We start from the raw sequence: 20,813 nt of genomic DNA, 5'->3' as shown, positions 1-20,813 counted from the left end.
ATGAAGAGAGAGAGGGTGGGAATCCCAGGATAAAGTGGATGACCTCCAAATATTGGCCTGTGGCCAACTGCTGTCGTCTTTCCCAGTTCTTTATAAAATGAAATAAGCCTCTGGCCAGGTGTTTAGAGCGCCCTAGTACAAATTCCAATTTCCTGGAGGTATTTTCTATCTAGAAGTTCTCAGGAAGCATTTTTGTCAGTGCTTGAAACAATATCAAAGCGTGATACTCGACTGCCCTCACCTCCCTCGCCCATTCAGGCATTCTTCTGAAAACCGGCTCAGACTAGGGGGTCTAAGCAGAAGCCATCCATTTAAGGCTCTTAGAGGTAAGTACCTCAGCAAACAAAAACCAGACAGAAGCTTTGCCTCTAAGACATCAAAAGAGAGATAATCGGCATTACAAATGAGCAAATTACTTAGCTTATCCCACATTGTATACTAGTCAAAATTATGTTTAAAAGTCCACTCTTTGCCAGGGAGAAGGTCTGAGACAAGCAAAAGCAGGCAGGCACCCCCCCCCCCGGGGGGAGAAGCTTTTTGGTCTCCGGGGGACTTTGTCAGCACACAGATAATTGCTCCAAAGTCAGTTGCATCTGGGTTCAGTGGGATAGAAAATACTGCTACACCTGCCGCCCCGGCGACTGGAAAGGAGCTTTCTGACCACACTGTAATCCAGAAGACATTGCTATCAGCATGGCAAGAGGGGGTGACAGGGAAGGGTGGGAGTGGTTTCAGAGGTGAACAAGAATTCTATTTGGAACTAGGTTCCATGATACATTCTGTCAAAGAAACTGGCTGCAATCTGCCATGTCTTAAGACCTTGAATAACGTTGAGCTGAAAAATATGGAACTAGTTTGTTTGGAAGACGAAAGTTTAAGACAGTAAAGCATTCAGACCAGTTGTAAGAAAGCTACTGTAATTACGAAAGAGACAATGACTGAAGAGAATCCTCCTGCACTGAACTAGGATACTTGGAGAGATATCCTTAAGGTGGTAAGGGAAGACCCCATACATCTAAAACTCTACTTTGTGAAGATTCAAATTCATTTAAAGAAGAGAAGCTTTGCTAAAGGGTTCACTGCTCAAAGATGTGTCTGGGGACACATTTCCCATGGCTTAGCTGTGATCTAAAGCACCTGTGGTCTCAGGATACCAACTTGAGTCTCAATCTGGCAACAGAGCTTTGCACCATCATTCACATAGAACTGCTTTGGGAGGTGTGGAAGATTGGAGGATTATGGAGTCCCATTCTACTGCTTCGGTGATCAGCTGGGGACAGGATTGGGGTCCTTGCAAGAAGACCCTATGAGACCTTCTGGGTGATGTCAAGTTAAGTCAAAGTTGTAATTGGAACCCCAGGATATTGCAGATGCCAAAGAACATCCAATGATGAAAGCTATAGTCATAGAGTTGGAGTAGAGCCAGCCTAAGAGAGGCTATGTGTGGTGCACATAAAAAGGTTGGGGAAGTGGGGCTAACTTAGTCCTTTGGAGCCCAGCCAATTTCATCAAAAGCCAAACATGGAGTTAGAGGATTTGTTGTTTTCCCTGCTGGATTTTGATCTTCCTTCGGTCCAAGCATTCCTCTGTTATACTCCTGTTCTTCCATGCTGAATGAGAATGTATATCTGTGCTAATTGCACGTCGGGAATGTGTTATTTTTTTTTATTTTATTTTATAGCAGTTCACAGTTAGGCTATCACCTTGAAACTCAGATGAGGTGTGGACTTTGGGGTTTAAAAAGTTGGAATTCCTGAAGACTGTTAGCAATTTTAAAGTTGGATTTGCATTATGTGATAAGCATGGGATTCCGAGGACAGGGGATATATGGTTTAAAATGGCATCTCTGGGTATCAGATTGTCAGGGTGTGGAGCTGTGATGGTTAATATCAAGCCTCTGCTTGATGAGCTCTAGAATAACCTGAGGGTGCAGCCTGGGCATGCCTGTGGGGGATTGTCTTCATTAGGTTAACTGAGACGGGAAGACCTGCCCACTGTGGGTAACACCATCCCCCTGGCTGGGATTCTAAACTGTACAAACAAGAGAAAGTGACCTCAGCACAAGAATCTTGTGTTTTCTGTTTGCTGACTGTGATCTGACCAGATGCTTTAAACTCCAGCAGCTGTGATGTCCCATCATGGTGGACTGCAACCTAAAGCAATGAGTCAAAATAATCCCTCTATACTCAAGTTCCCCTTGTCAGGGCTCTTATTACAACAACAACGAACAACAACAAACCTAAGACAACACTCAAACAAGTTTGTGGAGTCTGGGACCTCCATTTTTCTCTTTTCTTTTCTGGAGATGTGGTTTGCTTTACCAAATCCCTGCCTTTGTCATCGGGTGCCATCCAATAGATGTATCAGAGACTCGGACCAACGAGTCCACTCTATTGTGCATCAAAATCTCCAAAACAGTAGGTCAAGGTAATCTCATTTTCTTTATAAGCTAATTGTATCAGGTTTTTTACTATAGTAACAGTTGACTGGTAAATCATGACAATAAAAACATGAGCAATGAATAAAAAATCAGGTAGATCATACTCAAGGAACTAAAACCTTTTATGAATCAAAGAACATTATTAAGAAAATTAAGCCCAGAAAATAACATGTACTGGCAAGGATGTGAAGAAATAAGACCAGCTGTACGTTGCTACAATGTAATAGAGCCATTGTAGAAAATGACTCTAAGGATTCCCCAGTGATTTATCAAGGGATTCCTAAACACCTCTGGGTACCTAGCCAAAAGAAATTGAAAGCAGAGACTCAAAGAGATGTTTGTACATTCAGGTTCACAGCAATGTTGTTCAGCTATCCGGTAACAAATTAGTGGAGTCTGGGAGGTGGATTGGTGAGGGAAACCCTTGCCATGCAAGCTTGATGACCTGAGTTTGTATACAAAAAAAAAAAATTAAAAAACCAGAACAGTGTACACGTGTCTGTACATACGTCAACACACACCTATGTGAAGATGAGGGGCTGAGACAGGAGAATTGCTAGAAGCAAGGTAATAAAAGAGACCCCATTCCAAACAAGGTTAAAGGTGAGAACTGTCACCCAAGGTTGCACTCTGATCGTCACATATATGCCATGGCATATGCATGAGTACACACACACACACACACACACACACACACACGATAAATGAGTCAACAAAATGTGATATATACAGACAGAAGAACAACATTCCACATTGAAAGGTGGGAAGGTCTCATGCACATTGCATTATGGGCAAGCCTTCATCACATTATGTTAAGTGAAACAAGCCAGCCACAAAAGAACAAACAATTGTTTTGTTTATAAGAAGAGTCCAGAATAGCCAGACACATAGAAGAATTGCTGTTCTGCTCCCTGGGCGGGGGGGGGGGGGGGGGGGGGGGGGCAATAGAACGCTGGTGTTGAATGGGTACAGAGATTTAACTTGGGTAAACTAAAAACTTACACCATATCTGATGGTCATACAATACTTTATTATACCCTACGCCACAGAAATTGCTCACTTATAAATGACTAAAATGGTAAGCTTTGTGTTAAATGTACTTTACCACAGTAAGAAAAAGACACGCTGAAATGCCATTTCCTATGCACCAGAATGGCTGTAATTTAAAAAACAAAACAACATCAACAACAACAACAAAAACAGGAAATAATTGTTGGGTAGGAAGTGAAAAAATTGAAGCTCATTGCTTTGGATATTTTAAATAGTGCATCTGAAAAACGGCATGGTAGCCCTCTCCTCGCCCCCCCCCAGGTATGTGCCTACAGGGGCTGAACTGGACCACCAGCATCCCCTGCTTGTCACCACCAACTCTAGAGCATGTTGGCTCAGACAATCACTGTCAGGGAGTTGGAAGCATGAGACTCCCAAGGCACTGATGGAGAAGAGAGTCAGTATGAATGTGGCTTGTTTCTGGTTTTGTCTTAAAAAGAAAAGAAAAGAAAAGAAAAAGGCCTATCCTTTTGCCACCAAAATAACTGAAAGGCAGCCAAGTCAATGACAACCAAGCTACAATGTGTAGAACCACAGGGGTTAGGTATAGAATAATTGACTAGAGGAGACAAATCTTGTTCGGAAAGGGAGTCAGAATAGATAATGATGGATGAATGAGGGGGATGGAAGGAGAGAATCAAGTGAGGAGGGGGAGGGGAGAAAAGGACAGAATAAAGAGAGAGACAGCTAAACTTGAGGGCCATCTGAGGGGTAGTACTGAAATGTAATACAGTAGAGGCTCCTGGAAATATACAAACATAGAAAGGCAATCTAAATAAAATTGCCAAATAATGGGGGAAACAGAGCCATCTCTTGTCACCAAAGGAAGCCTCCAGTTCCAGGATTGGATTATGTCTAATTGAGTTTTTGTCCAAAGGAGTCCCACAGGAATCCCTAAACAACCCAGTCTTGTTGTCAAGACTGTAGGTTGCTCTCCACACACTGATGGCAAGGCCCCATTGCTGGAGTCAGCACCTCACAACTCATTGAACATGAAGAAGTTGAGTTGGTGCCTACATAGAGCCTCCACCACCTACCCACATCCCAGTCTTTCGTACAGGAGTGTGCTCTGTAGGCTACAAGAAGAGAAACATAAACACTAACCTAGCCACAAATCCTCTGATCTACAGTGTAGCCTACCTGCAAGGTATGCCAGGGCAATGCTGGCACAAACCTTGTAGGAGTAACCAACCATTTGACTGAAGGTCTACTGTTTGCAATGGAACCCACCATATCTGACACTGTTTGGATGACCTTGAACCTGAGGTTAGATAAACCAGAGACCTAGGGGAAAACCAACAGCTACTGTTCTAAAAAGAAATGTAGCAATAAAATAACTCCTAATGATACTCTGTCTACTCACAGATCACTGCCTTGCTCAACCATCATCAGACATGCTTCCTCCTGCGGCAAATGGGAACAAACACAGAGAGCCCCAGCCAGACATGTAAAGAGTGAGAGACCTTAAAATATTCAACCCTAAAAGGGATGTCTCCATCAATTCCATTCCCTCAGGGCTAAGTGAATCCTGTGAAAGAGGAGTCAGAAAGAGTGTAAGAGCCGGGGGTGGGGGTGGGGGACAACTTAAAAAAAAAACAAAAAAAAAAAAAAAACAAGGCCCTGTGAATCAACATAAACAAAGCTTATATGAACTCAGGGACACTAACGCAGCATGCACAGTACCTGAATGGGTTTGCACCCAATCCCGTGCACCCCATCCTCTGCATATATATTATGGCTTCTGCTGTATTGTTTTTATGGGATTCCTGGGTGTGCAAATGAGTGGGTCTCTGATTCTTGTGTCTTCTTTTGGGCTCTTATGTTTGTTTTGCCCCATCCCAATGTGCTAGCTTTTGTTTTATCTTATTATACTTTCTTTTATTATCATCCCTGAGATGTTTGTTTGTTTTCCTAAGGAGAGATAGACAGGAAGTGGGTCCAGATTTGGGGGGGGGGGCTTGAAGGAGGACAATCAGGATACATTATGAGAGAAAAAAAGTTTATTTTAGATAAAAGGAAAAAAATAACTGAAAGGAGATCAGTCATCCCGCCAGACCCTGAGAGATTGTTACTTCACAGGCTCTAGGATGAGACTTTAACTCACTACGCATAGGAGAGGAGACACTGGGAGCCGAATGCTGAGCCACATAGTTCTACCAATCTTGTGCCTAGTCCAGTCATGCGTGCCATCCTAATGTACATGGCCAGCCCTCCACAGATTATGTTAGTCACCTCTATTTATTAAATTAACCCCGTACCCTAAGCTCGGTGTTGAAATGGAAATTCTTATCACTTCCAAGCTGCTATTGACTAGAGTTTTCTGAAAATCCCCCGAGAAATAACTGATGCTGGATTATCCGGAGAGGGTAATGAGGCTAAGAGGGAAGTTCCAGTTAAGTTAATTCAACTCGCATTATTAAATCAGGTTATTAGAAATCTATGTATTCTAATGATTTCATTAGAATAAGAAGCTATTCATATTCATACACACTGATTCTGACAAAATTATACATGAAGGAAATGTTTTGCCTTTAGGAAAACTATCAAAATTATGAAGCAAGCCACATGAGACTTGGTGATTCTCATCCATCAACTGAACAGAAAATAATGAAGTGAAATTTATCATTTGGAGTTGAAGCATGAGAGTCACCTTCAACCAGAACTCTTCCACTAACAATTTTTAAAATAAGGAAAACACTTTGCTTGTGGATAAATAGAAAGTCCCCAGAAAACAGTTATCAGGATTCACTGTCCTGTCCTCTATGTTTCCATATAGCAATGGTGAGATAACAGAAAGCCCAAGACCTAATCGTCAGAGAATGGGGTGGCCTTTCCAATCACCTAATCTCGGGGCTTAGTGGAAGCAGCTTCCCTCCACATTCTCCAGGAGGTCTACCCAGTGCATGGCTCCAAAACACCCACAGTCTTTGCCCTTCCATGCTCCCAGAAATCAGTGGGTCATTCTTGCTAAGGATGACTTTTTTGACCCCTATGTGACCTTCCTCCAAGCTTTGGGGTTCTTCTTGTTTGTGCAGAAGTCGGGGCCACCCTGCTTCATTGCCTTGGCGTGATTCCGCATCCTTCTGGAAGCACTGATGGTACCCACCTCTTGAGTCCCTGTGAGAATTAAATGATGTGATAGTGTAGAATCCTTAAAACAGCACCTGGCTTATGGCATACCCTAAGATCCAATCATCTTTCTGTGATGTTTCTATTATTACTCTTCCCTAAATTTACCTCTCTGAGCTCCAGCTTCTCGCCTAAAAAAAAAGTTAAGTGGGAAGAGAGCAAAAGGTAACTTTGAATCTGCTACAAGAAGAAACAAAAAGAAACAGTACTATAGTTTAAGTCACATATTCATCCTCACATACTGACAGTAACTTCAATACCACATTCTCACCAATGGACAGGTTATCCAGGCAAAAACTAAACAGTAATGTGGAGCTAATTGACATAAACCAAATGGATTTAACAGGTATCTATAGAACATTTTTACCCAACTACAAAAGAATACCCCTTCTTTTCAGAATCCCATGAAAGCTTCTCCAGAATTGACCACATATTTGGACACAAAGCAAATCTCAACAGGTATAAGAAAATTGAAATAACTCCCTGTATCCTATCTGACCACCACAGATTAAAACTGGATATTAACAACAAGAGAAAGAACGGAAAGCTTATAAACTCATGAAAACTGAACAACTCTCTAAAAAAAAAAAAATGGGTCAAGAGAAAGATTAGGAAAAAAATTTTTAACTTTCTAGGACTGAATAAAAGTGAAAATCCAACACACCCAGACTTGTTGGACACAATGAAGGAAGTTCTACAAGGCAAGTTATAGCACTAAGTTCCTACAAAAAAACATTGGGGTGATCTCATGCTAGTAATTTACTAGCACACCTGAAAGATCTAGGACATTCAGTCCTAAAAGGGATGTCTTCATCAAATCCCTCCCCCTCGGTGAAAGGACTCTGACCAGCTCTAGCATGGCAAACCTGGTTCTGGCAGGCCCTGTCCTTCTCCCCATGCCCCCTGCCTTGCTAAGAACCATTAGATTACACTCCTAAAGCTGGCCACCAAGGCCTATTCCCTTAATTGCCCACTTCCTCCTCCTGAGGCTGACCACCAAGGTCCAGCTATGACAGTGTTAAAGTCTTGGCTTACCTAGCTAACATGCCCAATTAAAATTAAACGCACCATTCTAATACAGGGTTTCCCCTTTTACCTTTATAAGCTGCCATTTTCCTATGGGCCATGACCATCTCCTCTTTATCCAGAGGCAGTCCTTGTCCTGTTTGCCTCCAGGACAAATATCCCTTCCCCTTCTCCCTTGTTCCTTTCCCCTTCTCCTTCATCCTCTATCTCCTGTCTTTGTCTCTTATTCCATGTTCTCTGTCCCTCTGGGGTAAATAAATCCCCTTTATGCTGAGAACTTGGTCTTGGGGGTCCTGACCAATACCATTCCTTACATACAGGGCTTTTGTATGTATGTAATCCTATTCCTTACATACAGGGCTTACTCTGTAGAAGAGGAGACAGAAAGAGTATAAGACCTGGAGGGCATGGAAGACACCAAGAAAACAAGGTCATCCAGACGCAACAGGATTGGAACAAATATGAAGTCACAGAGACTGAGGAAGCACGCAGAGGGACCTGAATGGGTCTGCACCATAGGGTCCTAGAGCTGAAAGGAGAAGTGGACACATGACCCCACCCCTAACCCAGAAGCTGTCTCCAAATGATAGCCACTTACCAATCAAAAATGACTGGGAGGAGTAGGGAGAGGGAAATTGTAATGAGAATATATTGTATTATAAAGTAAGTTTTCAGAAAAAAGAAAATGCTACTCACTCAGATGTTCCTCAAACAAACTAGGAGAGGTAGGCAGACCAAGACATATAACAGGAAAACAAGAAAACAAGAAGCGGCGACCTGACAGGATTCCTCGGAACAATCAGAACTCCTTACCGACTGAACTCAGGATAATGAGGTCAAATCTTGGATGAAGGCTTCAAAAGTGATTCCTAAGAATTATCAGTTGGCCTCAGAGAGGATAAAAACTAACACATCAATTAAATGTAGAAACTGGAGAAGAAGCCAACGTAGAGGCGCCAGCATGGATAAAATAATCAACAACAGATGAAAAGGGGAACAGCAGGACAGAAACAACCCAGGAAGGAAATACATTTTAGAAAAATAGAAATTTTAAGAAAGGAAAACTCAATGAAGAAAAAAAAACCATGAAAAACATATCAACCTAGACTTGAACAAGCAAAAGAAAAATATCAGGGATGGAAGACAAAACTGAGAAAAATTTACATTTCAAACGTCAATAGAGAAAAAAAATAAATAAAAGTATGACCACAATGTTCAAGAACCCTAAGAATATCAAGAGGTCAAATAGAAGAATCCAAATCTGAAATAAACTCTAAAGGCATAGAATATGTATTCAGTGACACTATAGCAGAAAACTTCCCAGATCTGAGCAAAGAAATAAACATTCAAGGACAAGAGTGTAGTGAGAATTCTGGAATTTTTGTCTCTTTAAAAAACAATGAAATATGCCACCACTGCCCGGCAACTTCTAAGTTCTTAACCTAAGGGAGGGAATTTGTTTCAGAGAATTATAAATTTCTACAAAAGGTTGATTTTGAGTGCTAAAACTAGGGGAAAATGAATGTTGCACATGATACCCTAATAACTACAGTACTGTCACCTCATACCCAGATGGGCTATGTGAAGCTAGACTATCTTGCTCACCTATGAGTCACCAGGTCTGCATACATGGACAGCACTTGGGAGGCAGAGGCAGGCAGATTTCTGAGTTCGAGGCAAGCCTGGTCTACAAAGTGAGTTCCAGGACAGCCAGGGCTACACAGAGAAACCCTGTCTCGAAAAATCAGAAAAAAACAAAACAAAAACAAAAACAAAAAAAACTTAGAAGTGGTCAATGACTGTGTCTTTAAACCAAAGACAGATAAGAAAGGCAAGTAATGGGCATTTTTATAATGGTCATTACCAAGGCTTTTAGAATGCAGTTTCTCATTTGCTGTGGACATGACCATAAAAAGAAATTCCCATGAGGTTTTTCATATGCTACCACCTGTTGGGAATATGGTTCTAGAATGCTCATCTGATGTTCTTATGGATGGGTGAATGGTCGGTCGGTCAGTCGGTCGGTCGGTCGGATGGATGGATGACATTTGAGAAAGGTGACCTGGATGGACAGCAAAGGAATCAAATCCCGCAAATAATTTATTTGACTTAATTTTTAAAAATAAATAATTATATACAGGAAAAAAGCCACAATGAAATAAGGATGCACTTCTGTTTTAATCCCCGTGTGGGGACGTGACACAGTAGCTGGCTAGGATTTGCCTACTGCTCTAGCAGAGTTGTGGTTTTGCCAGCTGCTGATAGTTTCTGCAATTGTGTGACATTTGGAATTCTGGGCACTTTTCAGAAGACATATAAATGATAGGGCCCCAGGGGTTGGTTATTGTGGGTTGTTGGTTGGTTGCTGGTTGTTGTTGGTCACAGTTTATTAAGTAGTCATATGTAAAGAAGAAATAAGAAGAAATTAGATATCCTGACAGTGAGATCAAACTTGCCCCAAGGAACTCTGTCCCCTAATCAGCAGGATGTAGTCTAATGATACCATTGCCCCTTTCCAACCCCTGACTTTATTCAAGGATCTCTTTCCTCTCACCTCCACTTTTTTTTTCTCTTCAATCCAGTGTTAGGGGGCTGAAAGGGTTAAAAAAAAACAGTGGAAGAAAGAAGAACCCACAAGGTAGCAAAAAACAAGTTATAAATGGTGGCCCAGATGTGGACCTAGGCAGAATAGGAAGTTTAATTTTAAATGTCATAGAGGAATTGGCAGGGGACAAGGGAATGGAGTTTTTTCAAGAGGCCCGTAAAAAGTTTATTGCAGTGGCTACTTCTGGAATATCCCCCACTTTGCTCCCAGAGGGGAGCTTTTCATTTCTTTTTCATTTTCTTCTTTCTATCTCTGTTCAAAAGCTGAAAAGGCAGGAGGACATTTTGAGAGAAAGTGTTCATCTCAAACCAACTACACTGCCAGATGGGGAAGAGGGGCAGCCCGGGTTTATAAAATCGCCATCAGTTTTCCCGTAGCCATACAGCAAATGCCTGCTAACAGTGAGGAACAAGGTTACGATGAGATAGGATGGTGTACTATAGAAATGATAGATCTAAGCTGTCTTAAAGAGGCCATCATTTCATATGGGATGAACTCGCCTACGGAAAACAAATTCTGAATACCTAGGCTACTCAAAATAGAGTTATTCCCCAAGTGTGGAAGGGGTTGATACAGCTGTACTAGATGCCAGTCCTCAGTTGCAATGGTTAATATGGTGGAGGAAAGAAGACTTGAATATTGACCAGCTGAATAGAGCAAGGGGAATGACTATATTAAAGGATCAGTTACTGGGTGAAGGGTGGTACTCTGGTGTACAAGAACAGGTTCAGTTGGATGACACTGCTACAGAGCAATGTTGTTGTGTGGCTTTAAGAGCTTGGGGCAAAGTTGAGGAGGCTGGCAAAAGTCTACCTCACATACAGAGATTTTACAAGACTCTGGAGAAGTCTTCACTGACTTTTTTTTTTCTCACAAAGATTAGTCTTAACTGTGAACAAAACTGTATCAGACTCTGACACAAGATAGGTATTGATAGAGACCTTGGAATATGAAAATGTGAACACTGAATATACAAAAGTTATTAGACTATTAAAGGTGTGGGCAGCTCCTATAGATGAATAGATAAGGGATACAATGGATATTGGTTCTCATAGGTACCATACTAGAATTGTAGGTCAAGCTATAGCTAGAAGTCTCAGATCTCAACATGCCCAGTGCTTTAATTATGGAAAATATGGTCATTTGTGAACAAGGCATCTCTAAGAGCAATGGTTTTTTTCTAAATTTATATCAGAAAGATCGCCTAGGATTCTAGGGGAGTACAGTCCATGTGGCAAGGGTTGCCATTGCACCAATGAGTGTAGGTTCAAGAGAGATATCCAAGGTGATTTCTTAGTGTCAGGAAATAGCCTTGGAAGCCTGGCTTGAGGCCCTGAATTTAAAAAATACAAGCTGTTACAGCCAAGGAGTGAAATCAGCCTACATATTATATACTATAATGGAAGTCCATGGAAGCTTTGCATTAGGAATGCAGATTTTTTTATGCCTCACAGGAAATGAAAAGCTGTGGATATCATCAAAACTGATAAAGAACTGAGAAAGAAAGGTCTCCTGAAAACCTTGGCCACTGAACCAAAAAGTACTTATTTCATTTAAAATGTCTCTGCTTATGATTTCCCATTACACGTGGCACAATTAATGGCTAAAAACAAAAGGGGGGAAATTTAGTGAGAATTCTGGAGTTTTGGTTTCTTAAAACACAGAGAGGGAGAGAGAGAGAGATAGAGAGAGAGAGAGAGAGAGAGAGAGAGAGAGAGAGAGAGAGAGAGAGAGAGAGAGAGAGAAAGTAGGAATGTGCTTTTGTTTTAATCCAAAGTCTGGGGACATGAGGCTGCTTCAGATTGTCCACAGCACCTGACTATGATTCACCTCATCTCTAGCAGGGGCATGGTTTGGCCAGCTGCAGATACTTTCCACGATTGTATAACATTTAAAATTATGAAGACTTTTCAGAGGGTGTATGAATGCTAGGGCCCCAGAGGTTGGTTGTTGGTGATCAGTTTTAGGTGGGTTATTGGTTGGTTGTTGGTTGTTGTTGGTCACAGTTTGTTAAATAGCTGTGTGCAAAGGAAAAACAACAAGAAGAAATTGGATATCCTTACGGCAAAGATCAAACTTGCCCCTTGTCAGCAGGAAGTGGTCTAATGATACCAATGCCCCTTTTGTGACCCCTGACTTTATTCGGGGATCTCTTTCCTTGCCCCCTCCATCCTTTTTTCTCTCCTATCTAGTGTTAGGGGGTTAAAGGGTGCAAAATGGTGGAGAAGGGTGGAAGAAAGAAGAATTCACAAAGTAGCCATAGTCTAGCTACACAGTGGCATCTGTGGATCTTGCCAATATGTACCTTTCATCCCTGGAGCAGCTGGGAGCCCTGGGCAATGTGCTAGAAGACCCAATAGATGAGGAGACTGGGGCAGACCAGAAAGATGGCTCTGGGTCTACAAGATTATGGTAGGAAATAGATTTTTTGTTGAAGAAAATAGAAATCAGTATTGCAGAAGCAGAACAGGGAGGGGGACCTGAAAGAAATGCTGTGAACGTGAAATTAACATTTAGTGCTTACAGCATCAAGACTTGGTCAGCTGAGCATGCTGACAGTCATGAGTTTCAGCTATGGAAACTCATTTCAATAGCTTCCAGTGTGCTTCCCACACACGTGGTGCCACCTCCTCCAGAAAAGCAGGCAGAGTTCCTTTGGCATAAAGTCTCCACTGACATGCATGGATCCAGACATGTGGAGAGATGGTGACACAGAAGATTAGAAAACTCTCTTGTGGGTCTTTTCACATCTGACTCTTTGTAGAGATAAACTCTTCTATTTGTTTCTAATGCAGGACAGTAACTGGAGGGCGAATGAGTGAGATGACATTTCAGCTGAAGGACAACTCCAGGTTAAAAGCACTCAATGCAACATTCAGAGTGAAAACCCAGATAGATTCACTGAATGGAAGCACCACAGTACTAAGTTACAGTCCGTGATCTCACATCCCCTTCGAGTAAGAGCTGAAGTAGCAAATGTGCTCCATGGTCTGTATAAAATACATGGGAATTAGGGGGCAGTTTTTAATGAATGGAGCGCCATCAGCAAAAGAAATGGGTGATGGACTGTAGAGTGCTGGACATCACATGGGCACATATGCATCTTCTTTTGATGATGCTTTGGAAGATGAAGAATGCTATGCAGGTCCGCTAAAGGAGTATCTGTTTTCGCAGAAGCACCCTGGGCTGCCTGCAGCAGGAAGCAGGAGCTTATGCAGTATGACTTGGAGATGGCTGCTCAGGATTTGGCTTCCAACCACTGGGGAATGTGAGAACATTCTTGTTGAAGGGAGTGACTACCAAACTCTTTGGTTGAGAAACTCCAGAGTAGAGAGAAGCCAAAATAAAGGTGCTAGAAGAATTGATAAATGATGGGGAACAGCAGCTGAAGTCTAAAAGTCTAGAAGGCAGAGAATTTGTGTAAAATGCATGGGCTAACACCAAATGCTTCAAGGAGCAAACCAGCCAGGACCTGTAGGGAGCCCTCATAGGATATGAGGTCATGCAGATCAGCACACGAAAAAAGGGAATCCAAGTTTGTACCGATGCCAAGGAATGCTTCAGCAAGATTTAATCCTGTGAAATGACTGTATCTTCAGAATACCCCAAAACAGAAGCACAAGTCAAGAGAAATTCAGTTGCCACCTAATATACATAAACATGTATAGTAAATTGAACAAATCAGCCTTCTTTGACCTAAATATAGTTGTGTTCATATAACAAAAAAGAATATATTTTAATGAAGACTGAATGTTACAAATTAAGTTTGGAGAGACTGGTGCTGATTACAGAATGTTAAGTTAATAAGATATAACAATGGATTATCACACACAATAACTGAATGTTGGGATGTTAGTTAATTTTCACGTGATCCTCTCAGTCCCATTTGTTTCAGATCTTTTCATGTAGGGAGTCTTCCAAGGATGAAATTCCCGTTATTGTCTGGAAGGATCCACTTCTTCTGTACCATTTTATTCTGCCTAAGAGGCTAGCTGTTTGGTTTGACAAAGCTCAGCAGAAACTTGTTAGGAGCCATAATAGGACCAGCTAATAACTAGCAGGTGATCATCCTGAAGTGGCTGCCTCAGGTTATTATATACTCTGCAACAGGTGAGCCCTCATTAAGCAAGGCTGTGAGGGACTAATTTTAGGAAAGAATCCTGCTATTAATACGCTTCTCCTGTTATTATTAAACATATATAATAATCACTAAGTAGGAGCACACCTCCTTTGAAGCAAATCTCTACAGATCCATGAAGATGTACTATCTATATAGAAGATGTAGTGATGCTATATAGACAAATAGATGACTTAAGTCTTAATGATGATCCTATAAGAATTCTTAAAATCATATCTGTGATTATTAAGCTCTTTTATAATGGGACTGCTATTAGGTCCTTTTCTGATAGTCAAAGCTGCAGTGAGAACTCTGACAGTCTCCCAAGTGTTACCAGTTAATTGCTCTTAGATGGTAACCAGACTTTCTCCTACTCAGAGCACATTCCAAGAGGTTGTAAAACAATTAACCAAAGGTCATTAAAAGACAGCTAACGATTTATTGTAGGTGCTAGGACAGAAGATAAAATATCAACTGGGTTTATCTATACAAAACTTCACTAATAAATTAGTTATGGTTTTAAACCTTCAGTGAATCTGTGGAGCTGAGACGGGTGATGGATATTTAGCCAGATAATTACTCTTAGTGGATATGCATGTAAACATTTGCTGTTGTAAACTTCTATCTCAATTTATTATTTGATTTTTTTGTGTATGTGATGAACTTTGTAACATGTGATCATGTATTCTGAAAGATGTATAAGTACTGAGGACAAAGAGAAGCGAGAGAATCATAAATGGAGAACTAAGATCAATAGAGAGCTAAGATCAATAGAGGAGACGTTTTTCCCTTTCCCCACTTAGAGAATTTTTCCCTTTCCCCACTTAGTATCTTTCCGCTTTTCCCCTTAGATAGCTTTCATAGGAAACTTTTTACAACTTGGTCATAAACTCTATAATCACTTATCTAAGTGTCTTCTCTTCCTGTGACTTCAGACTAGCAGGCTGAAAGTTAGAGCCCAGCAGTTCCTGCTGAACTAGACAAGGCTATTTACTTAATCCCTTGTGGCTTGAAGAAGAGGTGTTAGGTGCCAGAAACTGCAGTTTCTGGCCTCAGAGGATCACAGAAGGCAGGTCAGCTACAATAGGATAGTAACTTAGGCTTAGATAAGTAAACTTTTTATTATACAGCAACCCTAAATATCTTGAAAAAGTCCTACCCTCCACCTAAGCTCTTCCCCCACCGCTGCCTCAAGCAGAATGGACAAGATAGAACATCCCATGCCAGGGCTGGCCCCTGGCAGAAACTTATAGTGAAATCTGAGGTTTCCTTCCCCGTTTGTAGATCCCTGTACCATCTGCCTGCACTAACAAACTCCTTCAGTGTATATTTCACCCAAATTTTGATACGAGTCAGAAATGTTATATTGTCAACAATGAAGTCTCACCTCAGATACACAGTGGAATCAATATATGATTGTGATCTAGGAATTGCTATTTAGAAAGTTTTACACCATTATTATTATTCTCAATAATTGTTCACTCAGCAACAAGTCTCAATGTTTTTCTCCTTGGCTCTCTTCTCTGCACATGACATGTCAGGGTAGGAGATATGGCATTTCTATGTGTAACACACTCATAGTGAACACGTGTTGATAACCTTCATCATTAATGTGCTTTTCTGCTGCCTAGTTGTGATTTTACAATGATAAATTATGCTGTTGCTCTTTGAACATATGTTGCATGGTACATGTTCAGAAGCCATGCACTCCTGCTCTGCTAGCTTGCAGAATCTTAACTGTGCACTCATTGTTTTAAAACTGTACTCAGTCCTGTTTAACATTTGATATTTAAAATTTTAAATTTAAAAATTAAAAAATATTGACATTCTTTTACATGCTTAAAAGGTTGCTGGACTTTGTGGTGTTTACCAAACTTATAAAATAAGTAGAGGTAATGTCATGTTGATTTTTTTTTAAGTTTTAAAAGGCAAATAGAATTGCACAGCAGCATAATCACAGATGACTCTCTAGCTGGCATGTCACAGTCACAATGTCAAACTACAGATTTTAAAAGTATTAAAAGCTATCAGGGGAAAAGGCCAACTCACCCACAAACACACCAGAATACCACGAGACCCCAAAGCCAGGAGGAATGGAATGATAGATTTTCAAGCCCTGAAGGTAAACAATTGCTAACAAAGATTTCTATATCCAGAAAGGCCCAGAAAGACCATCTTTTAAAATTAATGTAGAAAAGAGAAATCTTAAAATACAGGCACAAACTAAGACAGGTCATAACCACAAAACCAGCATTGGAGAAAGTACAAGAATGCTATACACAAGTAAGAAAGACAGTCTCAACCAGAGAGACTGGGAAAGAATACATTTATGAGAAAGAGGTGCCTAACAAAACATAAGAGGCATATGGGACATGACATGGCCAAAAAGATATAATAACATAACATATAATAACATATAACATATAATAATCGACATAAAATGTACAGAAGAATATTAAAATTTGCAAGAGAAAAAGAGCAAATCACATATCATTGTGAGCCTATTAGAGCAACACCTGAGTTTTCAGCGGTGACTCTGAAAGCCAGAAGGGCCTGGGTGGATACTCTGAGAAATATCAGACTACCATACCCAGCAAAAGTATCACTCAAAATCAACACAGAGAGAAAAACATCTCAGGATAAAAATGGTCAGGTTTTGGGTTTTTTTGTTGTTGTTTTTGGTTGGTTTTTTTTTAATCTGGGCTGTAATTATGTATATAAGTAGTGATAGAAGAATGAGGAGTTCAGAGACTTGTACATTATGTCCATGTGAAAGATTGCAGATTAGTTGGACTGTAATATGGCATCACCCAAAACAGCAAAAAGGCTTAGTGTTGCTTTTTCTGAAGAAAGCCAGTTTACTATATCCAATACTGATTCTGCCATTTGTCTGTAGAAATACTGATTTACTGTCTGGAGTTTCCAATGTTTACCTATAACTGATTAAAATAGGTAGAACATGGAGTTTTCTATTTATTTTCCAGGTGAATTCTTCACATTTCCTGGCTTCTGAAAAATTTACTTCCACAAATCTTTTACAGCTATGTACCCTCATAATGCCCAGTCATATAATTTCTCTCCAGTCATCTGGGCAAAGGTGATGGCTTGTTGTGGGTCATAGATGGGCACCAAATCTCATGAAAAAAGGAGGATACACCAGCTTCTTTATTTTTGAGCCTCTAGCAAAAAGGAGTCCAACAAAACCAGCAAAACCAATAACACCAAGTCTTGGGAAAAATCAAGGAGGTGCACTTTGAAGATAGTTATAGTTGTCTACTCCCCAGTGGACAAAGTATTCTATCTTGGGTATAATATGGGAGTATATTTCCTGACACAAACTTGTATATGGCTCCCAATGATGTCGGAGTTGTGAGATGTTTCCTTCAGTTGGGTCCTTGGCTCTTCCACATATTTAGTCTGGCCCTTAGGAACTGAACAGAGTGAAAGCTTATTGATCTTCATGTAGCTTTTGTTAGGCGAGTCCTTTTTGGGTGAGGCATAGACTCTGAAGGTGAGCAGGCTCAGGCTGGCAGTCCCCACAGATCTCTGAATTACCTTGAACATGTCACTGGCAGCCATGGCTCAGGCAGGGTCACCTCTCCCTTGGCCCCTCCCACTATCAAAAATGTTATTTTAAAAAAAGCAGTTCATGACCACCAATTCAGCTAGCTCTGAAAGGGGCACTCGATAGGAACCTTGAGTATGGAGGAAAGTTTTACCATAGCAAAGATGACAAACAGCAAACCATCCCAGAAGAGCTAGTCAGAGGATGGGGGCAAACACCACAACAAAACGACGGAGATTAATAGGCACTTCTCGTTAATAACTCTCAATATTAATGGTCTTAATTCCCCTAATTAAAAAAAAAGACATTGATGAACAGATTATATTAGAAAACAATATCTATCTTTCTGTGGTATCCAATGATAACACCTTACCACTAAGGGTAGATAATCACCTTATGATAGAAAGATGAAAAAGGGTGTTCCAAGCAAATGAAACAAAGAAGCAAGCATATGTAGCCATTTTTATATCTGCAAACCAAAACTAATCAGAAGAGATAGGAAGGACACTACATACTTATTAAAGAAAAAATTTGAGAGGCAGGTTCAATTCTAGAAATTTATCCACTAATCTCAAGAGCACCCAAGTTGATTAAGAAACAAAACAAAACAAAACAAAACAACCCACTCCTATAGCTAAAAATTACATATTGGCCTTCATATGGTGATAGTGGGTGGCTTCAGTACTCCACTGTAGGCAATAGACAGGTTATCCAGTGTGTTGGCTTCAGTAGGAAATTGCCCCCATAGTTTCATATATTTGAAAATTTAGTCACCAAGAAGTACCACTATTTGAAATGATTAGAAGAATTGGGGGGGGGGTGGCCTTGTTGGAGAGGTTGTGTCGCTGGGAGTCAGCTTTGAGGTTTGAAAATCCTATACTAAACTCAGAGTTCCTCCCTCTGCCTACCAATAAGTATGTAAATTTCAGTTATTGTTCCAGTCTACAGATATGTGGCCATGCCCCCTACCAAGATGACAAAGGCTAAATTTCTGACATGGTAGCCAATTAAGTTAATTTTATTTCTCTTAAAATAGCTGTCATGATCATGGTGTCTCTTCATAGCAATAGAACAGTGACTAAGACATCCAGACAAAATCTAACAGAGAAATGCTGAAATTAAATAATATTATAAATAAGATAGACCTAACAGACACCTACAGAACATTCTACTAAAGAGTGCTTTACATACTTATAGAATATGTATGGAATATACTTATACAAACACTAGAGTTTGTACTTTCAGGAGGACAACAACCATCCAGAGATCCACTTGATGCCAGAGGCCTGCCTGCCTCCACACTATGTGGTGGTGCCTGTAAGCAGAGGACATTCAGAGGCCGACTTGCCTGTAGACACACAGAGATCTTCCAGCAGCCACCCCAAAGGTGTGAGTATGTGGAGGACACCCACAGACCTGCCTGCCACCACAAACATAGCATAGGTAGAGAACAACATCCTGAGGCCCATTAGCCACCATGCCTGTGCAGACCCACAGTAGCTCACCCAAAGTCATGTCATGTGGTGCAGGCAGGTAAAGGACATCCAGAAGCCCAACAACCTTGTGGTCTGCCCACAGCAGTGGGAGCCACTAACAATATGCAAATATGTGGTAGACAGATAAAAGAGAAGGAGAAGCAGAATAGTTTGAGCATTATAAAGAGAGGTGGAACTAGAGACACAAGGGTGGGGAGGAATAGCCTGTTGTAAGCAGCTAGGCCTGCCACCTGAGGACATGGTGAAACCCCAGCCCATGCACCTGCTGAGAGCCATGTCTGGGTCCAAGACCATGAAGCACCAGGGGTCTCTGTTGATGTTCATGACTAAAGATCATGTGGACATCTCTGGTCTGGGCTGCCACCTGGGACCAAGTACATGTCCAAGGACTGTGCAAAACTGGCCCTGCTCCTCACTGGCCTTGGCATTCTAGAGAGGTGGCCCCACCTTTTGCGTAGGTTGCAGCACTTGGGAGAATGGTCTCTGCATCTCACCTAGGCAGCACGGTACAGCTAGCCCTAGTGGTAGGGGTGAGAATGAGCTGTGTCAGGACAGGAGAGCTGGTCCCAACTGACATTTGGGGAAATATGAGTCCCTTACCTCTCAGCAGCTGCAGCACTCAAGAGAGTGGGTGTCAAACCTCAACTAGGCAGCATAGTAGAGCTGGCTCTGGTTGTGGGTGAAGGTAAGCAGACAACAAGGGCATGAGAGCAGAAGAGTTGACCCTGACCCTTGCCAGCTGCAGCATTGGGTGAGCTAGCTGGGACAGTGCTGGAGAGCTTGCCCTTGTGGTCCCAGTATGGGAGAGCTGGCAGGCTCACCCACTCAGCCATCACCCAGGCTCAGATGCAGGGTTTTGAATTGGCCCACCCAAGATCTACCTCATCTCTGAGCTGCTAGAGCATGTAAAAGGGCCAGCCCTTCAGATCCAAAGCTGCAGGATCTCCATGACACAGAGCAATGGCTCATTGTAATGAACATTTGCAAGTAAAGATATATGGATAAAATGGTATATTGCAGGAAACACTGTGACAGACTACAGCTTCCATGACAAGATGTTTTCTATGCTTTTGTTGTTTGTTTGTTTGTTGTTTGTTTGTTTGTTTTCTTTTGGGAGGGAGGTCGCAGGGCAGAGGGTGGATGCATAAGGGACAGGGAGGTAAATGGGATTAGGGTGCATGATGCAAAACTCACAAAGGATCAATAAAAAGTTAAAATAACATAAAAAAGAATATACTTCCCTCTCAGCATCCCATGGAAATTCCTCTAAAACTGACTATACTACACAAATCAAGTTTCAACAAATATTTTTCTAAACTTGAAATAAAACTCTGCAGCCTAACTGACCACCATGAATTAAAACTGAAATAGAAATTTCAGAGACT

The 20,813-nt window shown here is 41.2% G+C and overlaps 3 pseudogenes; 2 read left to right on the top strand and 1 right to left on the bottom strand.

Moving 5' to 3' along the window:
- The first annotated feature begins 9,499 nt into the window (after positions 1-9,499).
- LOC115031628 (small nucleolar RNA SNORA32) lies at positions 9,500-9,608 on the top strand (annotated as a pseudogene).
- A 2,941-nt stretch (positions 9,609-12,549) lies between these two features.
- On the top strand, positions 12,550-13,824 carry LOC110297957 (sorting nexin-4 pseudogene; annotated as a pseudogene).
- A 3,397-nt stretch (positions 13,825-17,221) lies between these two features.
- Positions 17,222-17,931, bottom strand: LOC110297958 (MICOS complex subunit Mic26 pseudogene; annotated as a pseudogene).
- Between the last annotated feature and the right edge of the window lie 2,882 nt (positions 17,932-20,813).

This window comes from Mus caroli, unplaced genomic scaffold (assembly GCF_978045245.1).
Source record: "Mus caroli unplaced genomic scaffold, Mus_caroli_1 scaffold_8, whole genome shotgun sequence".
In the NCBI taxonomy this organism is placed as follows: domain Eukaryota; kingdom Metazoa; phylum Chordata; class Mammalia; order Rodentia; family Muridae; genus Mus; species Mus caroli.
Note: the sequence above shows the minus strand (reverse complement) of the source record. Positions and strands in the feature narration are given on the sequence as shown.